The 17,399-nt window shown below is 38.2% G+C and overlaps 1 protein-coding gene and 1 pseudogene across 1 annotated transcript in view; both read left to right on the plus strand.

Moving 5' to 3' along the window:
* The window catches only part of LOC149067011 (structural maintenance of chromosomes protein 5-like), a 254,890-nt gene that overhangs the window by 186,575 nt on the left and 50,916 nt on the right, over positions 1-17,399 (plus strand). The window lies entirely within an intron of this gene.
* Positions 622-11,051, plus strand: LOC149067016 (uncharacterized; annotated as a pseudogene).

Consider the following 17,399-nt stretch of genomic DNA (forward strand, 5'->3'; position numbering starts at 1 on the left):
TTTATCTTCTCCTCATGCAGGACAAATAGGTGAATCTGCTTAGCCACAGTTGTGTAGGTGTTTGGCTAGGTTAGCATGACCAGTGATGATCTGTATAACCTGTCGAATTTGTTTCCTGTTCAATGAGATAAGTTTTTTGGTAATATTCGGGTTGGTTCCTAAGGCCAGCTTGGCCTGCCTGCAGTTCTGCCTTCAGTTCCATTGCAGCATATGTTTGTCTTCTATCCATTGTTTGACATCTCCTTTAATGGTTGGCATTGAAACAGGATAGAAAGGTTCAGGTCCAGATAGCTTAAGGTTCACTGCCTCTTTGGCTATCTGGTCTGCAAGCTCATTTCCTTGGAAATTTACATGACCAGTAACCCAGTAAAGGTTGATATTGTTGCCCAATGCTGCCAAGTTATTCAGCATGTCAGTGCAGTATTTTATGCACAGTTGAAACTTGAAGTTGTCAAGAGCCATTAGTGCTGATTGGCTGTCAGAAAAAATAACAATTTGTTTGCCATGATACCCTTTAGAAATCAGGTTTTCAGCCAGTATGGCTATTGCTAATACTGCTAATACTTCAGCTTGAAAGACTGTGGTCGTTTTGCCTAGATACAAATGTATCTTATGGTAGTCATGATCCACTCCAAAGATGCGGAAAATTGCTCCAGCCCCATTTTCAGTAATCCTAGAGCCATCGGTGTAACACTCAATAACTCCTGTGGAGATGTTATCAATTATGTTGGCAACTTTATTTCTCCTGGGTATGTGTATAGTGAAGTATTTAGTGAAATTTTTTGTTTTGGAACAGGAGTCTCTTTTGGCATTAGTAGAGAAGGAATCTCCATTTTTCCCAGTAGACAGCGGTCAAGGTGGTTCTTGAAAGAAGGTTTGTATGCCATAAAAGGTCGATTGCACCATGTACCATTTCATTCCATCCTATACATGGTTTTAAAAGCTTCTCCTTGTAGGTACCATCTCAGAGGTGGTAGCTTAAGAGTAGTTTCAAGGGTGATAGAGGTAGAGCTGGGTAAAGCTCCCGTAATAAGAATGCAAGCTAGTCTTTGCCCTTTTTGTAGGACAGTTTCATAAGAGGTCTTTAATAATGCCTGATGCCATACCACACAACCATAGCTCAGCATTTGGCATGCAGTATAGATCCACTGAGTGGTTTTAGGGTTTAAACCCCAGGTTTTGCCAATAATTCTTTTGCATAGCATGAGTATATTAGTGGCCAGTTTAGCTCATTCTTGAATATGGGATTTCCAGGAGAGCTTAGAATCCAAATGACATCCAAGGTATTTCACTCTGTCACATGGTTAATTCTTGTCCCTTGAGGGTTAGGTTTCCAATTTCCCATTTTCTGTTCCATGTGAAAATCACAATTCTGGTTTTTTTCTGTGGAAAATGTTAGTTGGTGTTTGTCACTCCATCTGCTGACAGAGTTTAAAATTTGTTGAGCAAGAATCCTCATTGTGGATAAATCATGCCCTTGAATGAGAATGGCTAGATCATCTGCATAGGCCTGCGTATATCCTGGCCCTTTGATTGATTAGGGAGCTGAAGACTATGTTCCATAAAAAAAGAAGAAAGGATTCCTCCTTGCGGACAACCTCTTCTGATAGTTCTTTCAGCTTGGGCATCAAGAACACGAGCAGTCATTGTTCGGTTCCTGAGCATGTGATCGATCCATCCAATTAACACAGGTGGAATGTTATAATCTATTAGTGCCTTTCATACAGAGTCAAAAGTAACGTTGTCAAAGGCTCCAACAATGTCCAGAAAAATACCAACAGCAAATTGTTCATTGATAATTGTGTTTTCAATTCTCCAAATCAATTGCTGAAGAGCAGAGTCAGTGGAAAACCCAGTATTAAAACCATGCTGGTTCACATTAATCTTACCCATTAAGAGGGGACTATCTTGAAGATGCCTGAGTATCAGTTTTTCCAGTAACTTTAACTGAAAAGAACATTCTGAAGGAGGATGATTTATAATAGGTGCAGACCTGGCAGACCTCCTATTTTTCCTACTTTTCCTATTTTTTAGAAATGTCCTCCTATTTTCCTATTTTTTAGAAATGTCCTCCTATTTTCCTATTTTTTAGAAATGTCCTCCTATTTTCCTACTTTCCTGGCAATCCTCCTTTTTTACTTCAATTTCTTCCTATTTTTCCCCTCCCTTCCTTTTGTTTACAGCCAACATCACACTGGGAGATACGCCAGGTAACACTGTTTTCTCTTTCCCTCCCTGTTTGGCTGCCGCCACACTACGGTTCGGCTGGCGCTGTTGATCTTATCAGCAACCGTGGAATTTCGCTTGAAAAACACACTGCTGTTAGCAACCTGGGTCTTTTTATTTTTTAATGTCACGTGACATCTCGGGATTGGCTAAATTATTTTCGCCAAGCTGAAGTTGGCTCCAGTTAGCATGCAAATTCGTGCTCATAAGCTGCATTGCAGTAAAACCCCCCTCTTAACGGATACTTCCTCTTTTACGGACAAATAATAATTTACAGTTGTATAATATATAAAAGTATGAATTTCAAACCTCTTTTTAACGGTCACCTATTTTACATGGATTTAATTTTTTTGTCCTGTCCGTGTTCACAAAGAGGAGGGGTTTTACTGTATATACTAATAAAAATATTCATGTAATGAAATTTAGTTTTCTGTAACAATATTTGCCGTTTGAAATTAATTCAGAGTTGAAGAAAGACAGCCTACCAGTTGACCCATTTTTGATGCTTTTACGATTCGTGACCAAATCGCACAAACTTTTTTATATATGATGACTGGAATCATCATAATTAATTTAAATAACATATATATTAAAAACCTATTTAAATAACATATTTTTGAAGTTTAAAAAAATTGGCCATGAATTTAGCACGTTTTTCTTTGTAATTAAAGTAAATTTCCAATTAATTAAATTTCTAATTAATGGGAATTAAGCATAATAATTTTAATTTTGGGAAAGAAGGAAGGAGGGGAAGGGACTATACTTTGCGAACTCAGCAAAGCTGTTCGAGGAACCAAGGCCATCTTAAAGCCAGCCATATTCGCGTGACCCTGGGCTTCTTGTTCACATAGGGCCTACATGACCAGATGTAGTATAATGGTTTAGAGCAGGCATCTTCAACCTGTTGCTCGCGAGCACCACGGTGCAGGGGCGTAGCCAGAAATTTCGTTCGGGGGGGGGGACCAAAGTGACAGAACAATGGATTTGGCCATCTTTTTTCCTTTTTTCGGTCATTTTCTCACATTTCGGGGGGGGGGGGGGGACCAGACCCCCAAGTACCCCCCTCGCTACGCCCTTGCCACGGTGCTACCTGAAGCAACTGGACTTCTCGAAGCTCCTGTCCAATAATTGCTTGCTAGAGTTCATTCGACGTTTCAATCAAATTACCTCGTTCAAATTGCATTCGAGGATTAAAATCATCCTGATTTTTCATGCATACGTATCGTCAAACTTGTAACGATGCTCTCCTTTCGATGATGGGTACAGCCAGTGCTCACGACTATAAAAAGTTTGAGGACCTCCGGTTTAGAGTGTAAATAATTACATAATGGATGATTACAGTTTAAGTTCTCGTACTTCGAGTAGTTTTTCCTCAAAAACTGCTTAACCGAGTACATCCAAATTTTCAGGATACCTCAATGAGACTGTGGGGAGATTTATGAAGTAAAACAAATACAGTCTAACCCCGTTTTAACGAATATCGTTACAGTGAAAATCTCGTTCTAACGAAAACTTTTCTAACCTCCCACAACAGTTTACATAGGCACAACGGCAACAACCTGGAATTCCTTTACAAGGAAATTTCGTTGTAACGAAGTGATTTCTCCGGTCTCTTGGAAGTTTTCTATAATGGGATTAAGCTGCAGTTCAATTTTCGACCAACAAGTTAAAAAGGCCCCCCCCCCCCGGGGTAGAAGGTCCCGGAGAAAGATGGGGGGGGGGGCAGCACGAGAAGGAAATACGGTACAAAGGGCCATTAGCTCACAAAAAAATTGGCAACCACTGGAACATATGATATTTTCGTTTAATGTAATTTTTTTTAAAATTCATTCAATCAAACATGATATAACGCTGTATAATAATACTAAGAACATCATCAACGGAGGATTAGTAAATTCGTTGTGATGAACACGAAGAACCGTGGTAACGAAAACCTTAACTCGTCTTAAGAGTATTATGGACCCCCCCGGGCCAAGTGGTTTTTAGGAGGCCCTACATGGTAAATCCTTGAAAATTTCAATCAGATCTCATTTTTGGGAAGCCCCTCTTTTCTTGAGGCACCCGGGCCATGCTCACGTGAGCCCATGCGTTAAGACGGCACTGACTGATGCCCCGAACTCCGAGTGAGACAGGAGCGCAAATGTTAACCCTTCATCTCTCCTTCAATATTAAAAGGGGGCGCCAAAATGCGTGCTTGCCCCGGCTGACCACGCATGTCGTTGTGTCCCTGTACATCAGTGTGTGTGTTGCAAGGTTTAAGGACAGGGCCGCAGCTGGATACTTTTTTAACTGGAGCTAGCAAGCTTTTGGCGTCCCCGTGTAAGGAAAGGTTAGAAGGAGTGGTGTTAAAGGGGCAATTTGGTGCTCCCCTAGTTCAGCACTCGATACAGTGGACCCGCTGTCCCTAGTTGCGGCTTTGTGTGTGTATGTAAATCAAAAACTGCTTGAAAAGAATGGTAGGTGGGAAAATTGTCTTAGTGCACTCTTCGATATTACCCGCATACAACGTTTTGTCTAGATCAGCGGTTCTCAATCTTTTTTGACCCACAGAGCCCTTTCCAGTATATAATTTCTATGGTGAAGCCCTGTAGGCCTATTTTTTATTTATTCATCAAAGTTAGATTTATTTTTATTCAAAAATATCAATAATTATTTTTTTCAAATTTACTGGTTCTTTTTTTATTTTCCTCGAGGGCCGCGGAGCGCTTGGGAGTTAACACGGAGCACCGGTTGAGAACCGCTGGCCTAGATGGTTTTTTTTTTTCATTGCAAAAACACAGATAGACAGCCACATTCATATACAATACAAAAATAAATACCAAAAAGACAGAATAATGAAAGCAAAACACACACAATGCAGCTCTTAGGGACGTATTTCCTCCCCGGTTCATACTTAGGCATTTAATAAATGTTTCAAAAGTTTGATATGGAGAATTTGCAAATATAAAAATAAAATCCTTCAGATGTCTGATTATTTTTACTTCTAATTTTTTATAAATTTATTATAAATGGGTGGGCCCCGTGGTAATTTGTACTCTTTTGGATGAGGTAACTAATTGGTTTTTTGCTAAAACGTTATAATTGGGATCTAATGCATTTCATTCAAGTGTTCTAAAATATACATCTTGGTTTTAGCGTAATCACGTTAGTTTATGAATGTCATTATAACCGAGTTTTTATATGTGCTCATGTAGAGCAAAAAAATTTTTTTTCTTCATTGGTTTTTTTGATTGTTATCAGTGCAAAAGCGCCAAACAAAGAATTAGCTTCTGTCGAATAGAACTTCACCATACAGTTCTTCGAATTTGTCTTTTCCCCTCATTTTTATGGCAACCTGAGGAGAGCAATTCGTTTGTCCAGTGCATCCGAAATCCCATCACCCTCCTTGTCAAAACACTTAATAAACAATGGAAGACAGCAACCGCAGGTCCAGCTGAACCGTCATCAGGGTGTTCAAACCTTTGCAATACATGATGGCAGCTTTCCGGTTACCCCAACCGTCCCAAAAAATGTGGATTTTCTCGGTTGAAAAAACCGCGCTCAGCGGTTGCAGTTGTATCTGTGCGTTGACAGAATAAAACTATAGATGATGCCTTCCCCCCCCCCAACCTCAACCGCGTGCAACCGTGCCGTAGTCAGGTCCCAGCCTTAGTGGAGAAAGTGAATCAGGTTCCCTGATCATCATACCATAAAGAAGACAAAAAAAAAGAAGTTGGGGGGGGGGGGTGCATAAAAGGCCATGGGCAAGAGTTCCAGACCAATGTTTTTTTTCTTCCCATCCTTTTATCCCCCTCCCATACCCTAGATTCCCATTCATCACCTGAAAAATTTTCTGTTAGCTTATTTCTACTGCTGAGGGTTTTAGCTGTTTAGCTGCACTGCACATGGCTCTCTGCTATATAGTTGATATTGGTCTCATTAGGGAATTACTGTTTATGTGTGTGGGGTAGGAGTGGTGGAGAAACTTTTTTTTTTTTTTTTGGAAATGTAGGAAAGAGATGGCCTTCAGTGCTTCAGTAATTTCTCATCTGAATGTTGATTATGATCAGGAGAAATCTTCAGAAATAGTGATAATGGTAAGTTTGTTTTCTTTATCCTATTTTACTCATTAAATTTTAAAAAATTTTAGACATTTTATTATTTTTTATAGATTTTAGCAATTCAGAACAGCTTGCAATTCTTTGAAGTAACCAGCTATTTATTAGTTTAGAGTTAGTGTGAATGATTACATTAGTTTAGTTCTGTTATTCCAGACTGGGAATCAATATGATTTTCAAGGAGGCAATTTGATTTGTATTGGGAGAAATTAAGGATTTATATGGAAATTTATATTCGATCAAAAAATATTTCTTAGAATTGAAAATTCTCTGATATTCAATGGGAAAGTTTTGAATTAATGAAAATTAATATTTGATTAATTTTTGATAATCATTAAGTTAATGAAAATTCATATCCAATGAAAAAATTATTCAAAAACTGATGAGAGGAAACAATTTAAGTGTCTATAAAAATACATATTTAATGTAAAAATGATCTCAGAATAAATAGAATTCTCTAATAATGTAAGGCTTCCTATTTGACTAGGCACCTTGCCCCCATTGAATCCACCTATTAAGACATCACTGTGTGAATGAAGATACCACAGTGGGACTTGTTGGCCATTAAGCTTCACAGAATTTTTTTTGGCTCCCACAGTTTTAAAGGTTGAAGCCACGACCGTCATTTAGGGGGGGGGGGAATCGGGAGCGCCCCCTCCTGGCATGATATATATATATACACACATACTTTGAGTATATGTTCTTTGCCCCCCATCCCCGGAAAAAGTTGAAATGACGTCCCTTGTTGAAACCCCTGTTTTAGACCAGGTTAATAATTTAAGCAGGACCTCCTTTTTGGAGGCGAGAACAACCAGGGTAATTTTATATTTGAGGAGGGTGGGGGAGCATAAAAAATCTCTCCAAGGAGGTTTTGAGTTAGTAACCTCCAAAAAATGTTACCAATTCACAAAAATTGGTTGTAACAGTATTTAAATATTTTTCCCACTATTTTAACTTAAAAAATGTTTCCCCAATTTTCAAGCTTGGAGGTGAGACTGAGTGCTCCCCCTACCCCCCCCCCCCAAATGTGCCTCTTAAAATGGGGGAAGCATCAGTATTTTACAAATGCTTAGGTTGAGAGAAACACTGGCTATAAGTAAACCAATTTCGATTCTAGCAATTTTTTTTTTTTCATGGATGGACTTCACCAGAAATTTTTTTATTCAATTGAAAAAAATTATCTTGCAATTAGATTGATTAAATATATCTATTCTATACATTATCAAAATAAAAACTTTGAGAAATCAATTCTAATTTTTTTTTTCATGAAGTTTCACCAATATATTTTTGAGTTTGTATAATCGATGTTTCACGTACTCCATCAATCTGCATTTTTTTCCGCTTACGTATTTTTTCACCAGTGTATAAAACCAGAAAATAATCTCAGGTGAAATAGATTGTTTTTATTATTTGTTATTTTACTGATTTACATCCGACTAAATTTGAAAACACTTGATGTGAAATAATAAGCAGTGTTCATCCCCCCCCCCTTTTGGCATATATTTTTCATATTTTTTGAGCAATAATTGTAATTGAATACTTTTTTGCAGACTTGTGCAGGTTTCACACAATGCCAGGAGGTAGAACAAGGTTTCAGGAGAAATGGTTCGAAGAGAAAGATGGTGCAAAAAAGGGAGAACCGAATGGGAAGCATACTGTCTTGTGTGCAATTCATACCTGGCAGTTTGTAATGGCGGCATATCAATACTCCGTAATCATTCTTTACGACAGAAACATATAGTTGCAGCAAAGCAGCTGAAGGGGCAAAAGAAATTGGTGGATTTCACGAATACAGGGGTGGGAACTCTGCGCCAATTGCGCCGCACTGCTCCAAAACTAATATATTGCGCCATCCTGCTCCAATAGCGTATTTTCGCATTTTTCTGCGCCAAATAGCGAATTTCGCTTCAGTATGCCCGGAATTTCGGAAATGACGCCAAAAAATTTTTCTTCCTGCTAGCCACGAAACGTTTCTTTACGAGAAGAGCGTGTTTTATTCCACTAAAACTATCGCCTTAAACTATCGGCCCCTGATCGGGCTTTCCATCGCGAAACCCCGATATTGTCCGTGATCGTGGAACTGAAGATGGTTTGCAATGCCTTTCAGCTTTAAAGTGCAAATTCGAGTGTTTCCGTTTAAAAAAAAAAGTCGTCACTGGAAGCAGCAGAAATTACTGTAGTCGATTGTCATTGTGTTAAATCCCGTTGTTTCGTGAAAAAAATTTTCATTCCGGGAGTAAAAAGCGCATGTTCGCCGAATTACGAATGTTAGTTTAGAAACTTTGCCGAATAACGAGCGTTAAATCGCCAATGTTGCCGAATAACGAGCGTTAAATCGCCAATCTCGCCAAATAGCGAGTATCAGATCGCCAATCTCGCCAAATAGCGAGTATCAGATCGCCAATCTCGCCAGATAATGAGTGCTGAATCGCCAAACATCGGGTTGATTCTTCCGAAATTCTCTCCCAATTTGCAACAATTTCTTTCCAAGTATAAAAAAATTTAAAACTTATAAAATTTTTTTAGCTCATTTGAAGTGCTGCTGTTCAAGGCAGCAAATAGTGCCCTCAGTAAGCAAAAATCATCGTAAATAGACGGGTGCAAAAAATTTTATGACAGCTGCTCTTTCAAAAAAGGTGTCAAAAGCCTAAAACACCAAAAACAAAAATCAAGCTGACGAAAAGATGTTTGATAACAAAAGACATTGCAGTTTTATTTCGAAAAGGGTGGAGGGTTAACGAAAATATTCTTGTTAAGTTCACTGCTCCAATTTATAAATATCTGCTCCGAATCCCATATTTTGCTGCTCCAAAACTGCTCCGAAATGGACTTGGTCACTTCCCACCCCTGCGAATAGCAAAGACGAAGTGAACACTCCAGAGAGCTTTTCAAATGTTGATCAACTGGTGATTAAAGCAGAAGCACTGTGGTGCATGAAAATTGCCACTTCAAATTTTTCTTTTGCATCATGCAAAGACATTGTTCCACTGTTTCATAATGATGCTGTATGACATGAATGTCGCTCTCCACTTGTTAATACAAGATATACAGAAGACTGGATGTTGTGAAGATATTTATTATTTTAGATGAGTTTTTTCTTTCCTTAAAAAAAAAAATTAACATCTCTGCCTCTACCGGGAGTCGAACCCGGGTCCCTCGATTGCCGGACGAATGCTCTGACCACTAAGCTACAGAGGAGATAGAGATTTTCCTTCGCTAGAGCGTATATATGCCGAACGGAACCGTGCAATGGACGGTGAAACCGATCAGCTAATAGCTCATGGACGGCGAGCCACCAGATTGCTATATATATGACATGAATGTCGCTCTCCACTTGTTAATACAAGATATACAGAAGACTGGATGTTGTGAAGATATTTATTATTTTAGATGTTAATTTTTTTTTTTTTAATAAATCACAACATCCAGTCTTCTGTATATCTTGTATTAACAAGTGGAGAGCGACATTCATGTCATATATATAGCCATCTGGTGGCTCGTCGTCCATGACCTATTAGCTGATCGGTTTCACCGTCCATTGCACGGTTCCGTTCGGCATATATACGCTCTAGCGAAGGAAAATCTCTATCTCCTCTGTAGCTTAGTGGTCAGAGCATTCGTCCGGCAATCGAGGGACCCGGGTTCGACTCCCGGTAGAGGCAGAGATGTTAATTTTTTTTTTTAAGGAAAGAAAAAAAACTCATCTAAAATAATAAATATCTTCACAGCATCCAGTCTTCTGTATATCTTGTAATGATGCTGTTGCTAAAAAAATGCAACTGAGTGACAGAAAAATTTCATATGTTCTCTCACATGGATTAGGCCCATATTTTTGTGATGAATTTGTATTTGACATCAAAGCAGCAGCAAAAGGCAATAATTACTACACTCTGGTGTTCGATGAAATGACCACAAGTCAAATCAAGAAGCAGTTAGATATATTTGTGAGATTTTGGAGCACAAGAACAAATAAAGTGGTTTCTGGCTACCTCACTTCCATCTTTCTTGGGCATGCCACATCAGAAATAGTGTGCAACAGCATAATGAATGCTCTCAATAGTTTTGATATACCTTTGAACAAAATACTTATGCTGAGTATGGATGGCCCAAATCTAAATCTTGCTATTGAAAAGAAGCTCAACAAAGCACTTACAGAATCGGGGTCGTCAGAATTGATACACATTGGAACCTGCAGTCTTCAACTCCACAATTGTTTTTCCAAAAGCCCTAGACAACTTGCCAATTGATGTAGATGAATTTGTTGGAGACTTGTTTTCTTTTTTCAAACTTGGTGCAGCTCGAAGAGAAGATTTGAAGAATTTCGAGTGTGAACAAAAATTTTTGATTAGGCATGTTAGTTCTCGGTGGCTTACTTTGGGAGCTGTGATAGTCAGGATTTTAGAAATTTTTCCCGCTTTGAAGGAATATTTTCTTGTATTTCTACCAAAAGAGAAGAGCTTTAGTGCAAAACAATGAAAGATATCGACGTATTTGTATTGTGCTGAAAGATCCATTCACTGTAGCTTATTTAGAATTCCTCTCGGCTCTTTCACCATGTTTGTTGTCATATTTGGAGCTTTTCCAAGCTGAAGGGTCGTTAGTGCATATGTTATATAATAAGATGAATTTGCTCCTTCGCAATATAATGACAAAATTCATGAAGGATGACTGTGTGGGGATGTCTGAAGGAAAGAAGCTCCTTTCAATTGATATAGAAAGTCATGAAAACTATAAATCACTCAAAGACATGGATGTTGGTGCTGGCACGCTGCGGGCGCTGTTTTGTCTGAAAGGCAAAGAAAATTAAATCAAAGAAGCTAGAATAACAATGCGTCTGTTCTTAATCAAATTGAGCAAACTTCTAAAAGATGCTTTACCATTAGCAGATGGTTTTTTGAGAGACTTAGAGCAGATACATCCTGCTATGAGATCTGCTCAGAATGACAACGCAATAAGGCGCTTGTGCATGCGTTTGAAACCACTCAGTATGACAGATGAACTGATTGACAGAATTGTTCTAGAGTTTCGGATGTATAAATCAGATAAAGAAGTTGATGAATTGTGGAATAATTTGAAATTAGAAGATAAACAAATTGATGTCTTCTGGGCGAGTGTTTGCTTTAGTTGATAAGCTTACAGGGATTTCAAAGTACCAACAACTTCCATTGTTGATCAAGAACTGTCTTGCACTATCACATGGAAATGCAGATGTTGAGAGAGGATTCTCTGTAAATCGTAGTATTCTCTCAGACGGGTGTGGGTCACAATCCCGACAGACGAAATCCCGACAGGGTCAAAATCCCGACACGGTCAAATTCCCGACACGGTCGAATTTAAAAATTCAATTTCGCCGTATAAGCCGCACTTCGCGATTTCTGTCGGGATTTGAATTTCTTGCGGCAAGGGGCGTTGGGGTGACGATGAGAATGATAAATTGCGATCAAATAAATTTTCAAATTTTAATTTCGCCGTATAAGCCGCACTTCGCGATTTCTGTCGGGATTTGAATTTCTCGCGGCGAGGGGCGTTGGGGCGCCGATGAGAATGATAAATTGCGATCAAATAAATTTTTCAAATTTTAATTTCGCCGTATAAGCCGCACTTCGCGATTTCTGTCGGGATTTGAATTTCTTGCGGCAAGGGGCGTTGGGGTGACGATGAGAATGAGAAATTGCGATCAAATAAATTTTCAAATTTTAATTTCGCCGTATAAGCCGCACTTCGCGATTTCTGTCGGGATTTCCGTTTGTCGCTGCAAGTGGTTTGTGGCGCATACCATGATCAATGGAGATCAATAATTTGGAAATTCATTTACTTTTCCAACTTGGCGAAAAGCAAAGGAGTCAGGGTTGCCTTTTTCTGGCATTTATCGCTTTTTCCACAAATACTGCTATTCCTTATTATTTTCTTTGAGAATTTTTCGAAATTCTTTCTCGCTCAAGTTTCAAATAGACTTAAAATGTCAAATGATATTGCACAAAGTTAGACCGTATCATGAAGATCTTAATTTAAAATTTTCAAGGTTTTCGAAAGAAATGTAATAGTAGAGAAATATTTTTATTCATATGTATAAAATTACATGTCTTGACAGCTTAATTCACTGATTCATCGCCGAGCCGCAACCACTGAAGGTCAGGCCCGTATCTAGAAATTCCATTCGGAGGGGGGGGGGGGGGACAAGGTGGTCAAATAATATATTTGGCCATGTTTTACCTTATTTCAATCATTTTCTCTCATTTCGAAGGGACCGGATCCCCCAATTCCCCCCTTCTCACTACGAAGCTATAAACATAAAATTCTGTCAGTAGTTTTATTTTATACTGTTGAGACTCCCAAAAAAATTTCTTAAAATTCTATCTCTAAGTTGGTCTTAAGGCTTTGAAGAGAGTATGCAAATTGTGTAGTAGTGTAGTTGCATACAGGGTGTCCTTTAAGAGTTAGTACGGCCATTGTCTCCTCAACCATCCGTGGTAGAGATGATTTCAGTTTGAAAAAATGCTCAAAAGGCGTTCAAAAATTACCCTGTACCAGTTTTGAAAGTGAAAACACAGTGTGTAACAAAATAAAAAAATATAAATTTTTAAAACTTCTAATTATAAAGTGACTGCACCGTATCTCCTGAGACCAACAAAAAAAATCAAAGTTGACAAGTACAATGTTCGCTGAGATATTTGAATTCAAAATTCGAAGGAAAGATGGAAAGGACAGCATAAATTTGGGGAAGGAGCGTTGTCGATTAGTTTTTGCTGTCTTTTCATAACTTTTCTCCAGTTTTTGAATTCAAATATCTTAGCGAATATTGCATTGAGAAACATGCAATTTTTCTGTTGGCATCAGGAGAGACAATGCAACAACTTTCTAATTGGAAGTTAAAGGACGGGAAATCAAAGAAAAATTTAGATTTTTTTGTTTTGAGCCACACACACTGTATTTTCCGAGGATGATATCACTTTCCTCTATCCATACGAAGGTTTCAACGGTTGGCTGATGCGAGATGAAGTTAGGAAGGAAAAATTCAGCTGTGCTCTTGCTAGGAATCGAACCCACGTTCTCGAGCTTTCTGGGTGAGCTCACTAGACTACAAAGGCAAAGAATATCAATTTTTCCTTGGAACTTGTATGCGATGAATGGTCGGACCTAACTCAGGCCTCTGGTGCCAGTTACACTGCCACCAGTCCATGTACGGTCCCGTTTAGCGCACACAAGCTCTAACGAAAGATTGAGATATTCGTTGCCAATGCAGTCTAAGGCGCTCACCCGGCAAGTGAGAGAACGTGGATTCGATTCCCCGCAAAGACAGTTTTGAATGTTCTTCCTTCCCTAAATTCATCTTCGCATCGGCTAACCGTTGAAAAAAACACTATTTCCACTCTCAAAACTGGTAAAAAGTAATCTTTGAAAGTATTTTGAGCATTTTTTAAATTGAAACTATACCTCTCCGACGGACGATTGATAAGAAAAGGCAGCACTAGCACGTACAGGACACCCTGTATAGCTAGATAGGGGCCTCAGAAAAATTTGTTTCACCTGCGGGGATGATGCTGTTGAGATAGCTCTGGGCCTACTTTATGGAAATAGAGCAAAATCTCTCAATCCAAAAACTGAGCATTAACGCGAGTTCTTGTTCGAAATTAACTTTGTCTCTCTGCTTTGTATACAGGACGTAACAGCACCTCTCGCACACTCGACTGCATAATACATTTGAAATTAAAATTTGAAAATTTATTTGATCGCAATTTATCATTCTCATCGGCGCCCCCACGCCCCTCGCCGCGAGAAATTCAAATCCCGACAGAAATCGCGAAGTGCGGCTTATACGGCAAAATTAAAATTTGAAAATTTATTTGATAGCAATTTATCATTCTCATCGTCACTCCAACGCCCTTCATCGCGAGAAATTCAAATCCCGACAGAAATCGCGAAGTGCGGCTTATACGGCGAAATTGAATTTTTAAATTCGACAGTGTCGGGATTTTGACCTGTCGGGATTGTGAACGGAACCCATTTTGACCATAATAAAAAAATGGATTGCATGTCTGTATGCTTTGCTTTATCAACAGAATCAGAAACTTTATCAGCCTTCTCTTGCAAATAATGTTAAAAGTTTAAAACAGTTTTAAAAAACTTTTGCTGTGTCAAATGGAAGTTTAATGGTCATCAATTGGATTCTTCATGTAACAATAAAAGTTGAATTAATTTTTTTTGTTATTCTGTTGTTATACATCAGTGATTCCCAACATGGGCGTTAACGCCTCCTGTGGGGTGATGGAATGTTCCGGGGGCGGTAGAAGCTACGGGTATAACATAGGATCTTACGGATTATATTGCGTTGGGGGGGGGGGTGATGGGAGAAAAAAAATTCTGAAGAAGGGGCAATGAGACAAAGAAGGTTAGGAAACTACATTATACATTATTTTTGATACTGCATTCTGTGGAAAAGAAATTTTTTTAAATTCCTTAGAAGTTGAGTTTCTTCAAATATTAATAGATAATATTATAATTAAAATACTCAAGGTATGATTCTGAATGGCAGAAAATTTTTAAATACTACGATAATTTGGGAATTAAACTTTTTTTCTCCTATTTTTCGTCAATGGTGTTCCTATTTTTCCTACTTTTTTTTTTCAAATTTTCACTTCTAGGCCTGTAGGTGGCTTTTCCTGGTTTTGGTAGGAAGACACCTTTGGAGCTCTTCCATACTTTGGGTATGTATCCTAAAGCTAGGCTGGCTTTGTAGAGGCGAATCAACTTGATGCCTATAACTTCCCATCCTTTTTGTAAAAAGATAGGATATATTCCATCTGTGTGTGGTGATTAGAATGAAGAAAATCCCCTCAAACTTCGGTACATTTGTCATATTATGTTGGCTATTAAGGTGTCTACTGGTTCCAAGATAGGCCTAGTCTGTACACCACAGTCTGGTTCTGTTGGTCCGCCTACGTGATAATCCAGAAGACATTCCAGCATCTCCACTGAACTGGCAGTGTAGTTACCATCTGGTCATTCTATAACATTAATTTTGTCATATGAATTGTTTTTGATCAATTTGATAACTTCGGCAGTTTCTGACAGTGAACTCATCTCTGCGCAGAACTTCTTCCAAGAACTATTTTTCACTTTTATGATTTCTTTCTTCAACTTTCTTTGGACTTCCTTGAAGTAAGTCCAATTTGATTCAAATTTAGTCCTGACAGCCCTGTCTTGTGTGCCTTCCTTGTTTCCTTACGGAGGAGTTCAAGATCTTTAGTCCACCAATTTTTTGAGTAGACTTTAGATTTGTCAGGCTTGAGTGGACACGCCTGATTTGCAGAGTTTTTGATCACCTCCATCAGAATGATAGCATGGTAGCCCAAGTCATCTACTGTTGAGATCTCGTCACCAGGGTTGCGAGAGTATTGAGCTGGCTTTCCAGATTTCTTTTAAAAAGATCCCAGTTTGTGTTCTTAAAATTCTGAAAAAAAATGAGAATAAATATTGCTTCATAGTAGAAGTTTATGAACCTGTGATCAGATAAGGAGGGTTCATTGTTGACCCTCCATGTCTTGATTGCATTTGCAATATCTATTGAAACCAGGGTCAGATCAATAACTTCTTCCTGATTACATGTACGGAAAGTTGGTGTGTGCCCTTGGTTAGCCCAAACCAGATTTGTTTTCATGAACTCTAGCAGTGTTTCTACTCTCTGGTTTATGTATGAGCTTCCCCACGCGGTATGATGAGCATTGGCATCACATCCGAATATCATGCTTATATTGTGATGTTCACAGTATTCCACCAGTTCGCAGAACACTTGTGGAATTTTGAGATCATTGCCCATATAGACTGAGCAGATCATGATAGGGCGATTCTTGTTTAGTTCATTACCCTTTATTAGAACTACAACAACATAATCTTATGTGAATTGTGGCAGTGCCCACCATTCAAAGGTACACTTATGAAAAAGCTTGTCGTTGTACGTTGTTCAATTCATTTAGATCTTAGCACATCTATTGCATTGTATCTAATGTCATTTGACGAAAACAATCTTTACTTTTTACTCCTTGACCCATGGACAGGACTACAGCCCAGAGGCCTAGACGTTTCTTATCATTTTATTGCTCAACTAATAAATGTTGTTGATGTTTTTGACAAAATCAACTTATTCAAGTGCACAATGTGTTCTGCATGGATAAACTGTCTTATGTATGTATTCTACATTGCTCAGGATTTGTCGACTATTCACGGTTTTGCATTCTGTACAGTCTTCTCTTTGCAAATTTCTCAAGCATAATATACTTCAAGCCTTGTCAATGGACTACTAAGTGAAAATGAAGCTACAAATTACAAGAGCTGAAACAACTGTGAAGCCTTCTCATTGTTTAAACTTTCTGACAAAACTTGATATAATGATACAAATAATGGCTAACATTGCTTAGTTATTAATAAAAAATAGACACTGCTTGTCTTATTCTCTAATGCAAAAATGCAAGAAGTTCATAGCATTTGTTATCATTGTCAATCAAAAGTTTTTTAGGACTTTGCAAGATCCCCACTGCCATCTAAGTTAGTAAGAAAATTTTTTTGATTGTTCTTGAATGCAAGGTACTAACATTCATGATAGCGGATAGTGACCAAAAAAATTTAATTTCAAACAAAATGCATAGAATCTTTTTTTCACAATTTTTCCCCTATTTACATAACAATGATTTGATTGATTTTTCAACACCGCAGGATATTTCAACACTGAGCATAAGGATCTGAGTAGTTGAAAGATGAAAATTAGTACATGAAGTATCAAATATTTTAAGAGTTTCATGAAAACAAGCACAATGGCATTTTTGTGTGTGTTCATCCAATTTTTCATAAGTAGGGCTCTGATTTTTATGACCTAAAGATGAAACGTCGTTGCTGAGAAGTTATTAGCAACTATGATTTTTATGGCCTAAAGAAGAAACAGAGTCCTAGTCATAAGCTTGTGTTATCAATAATTATGAGGTTTCAAAATGAATATATTTATATATACACTGTCACTTTAATGACAGTGATTGACAGTAACATTTATTTGATGACAACCAACCAAAAAACTGTGTTAAATGC

This window comes from Pholcus phalangioides, unplaced genomic scaffold (genome assembly GCF_987345545.1).
Source record: "Pholcus phalangioides strain wild (caught in Gottingen) unplaced genomic scaffold, Ppha-v1.0 ptg000031l_1, whole genome shotgun sequence".
NCBI lineage: Eukaryota > Metazoa > Arthropoda > Arachnida > Araneae > Pholcidae > Pholcus > Pholcus phalangioides.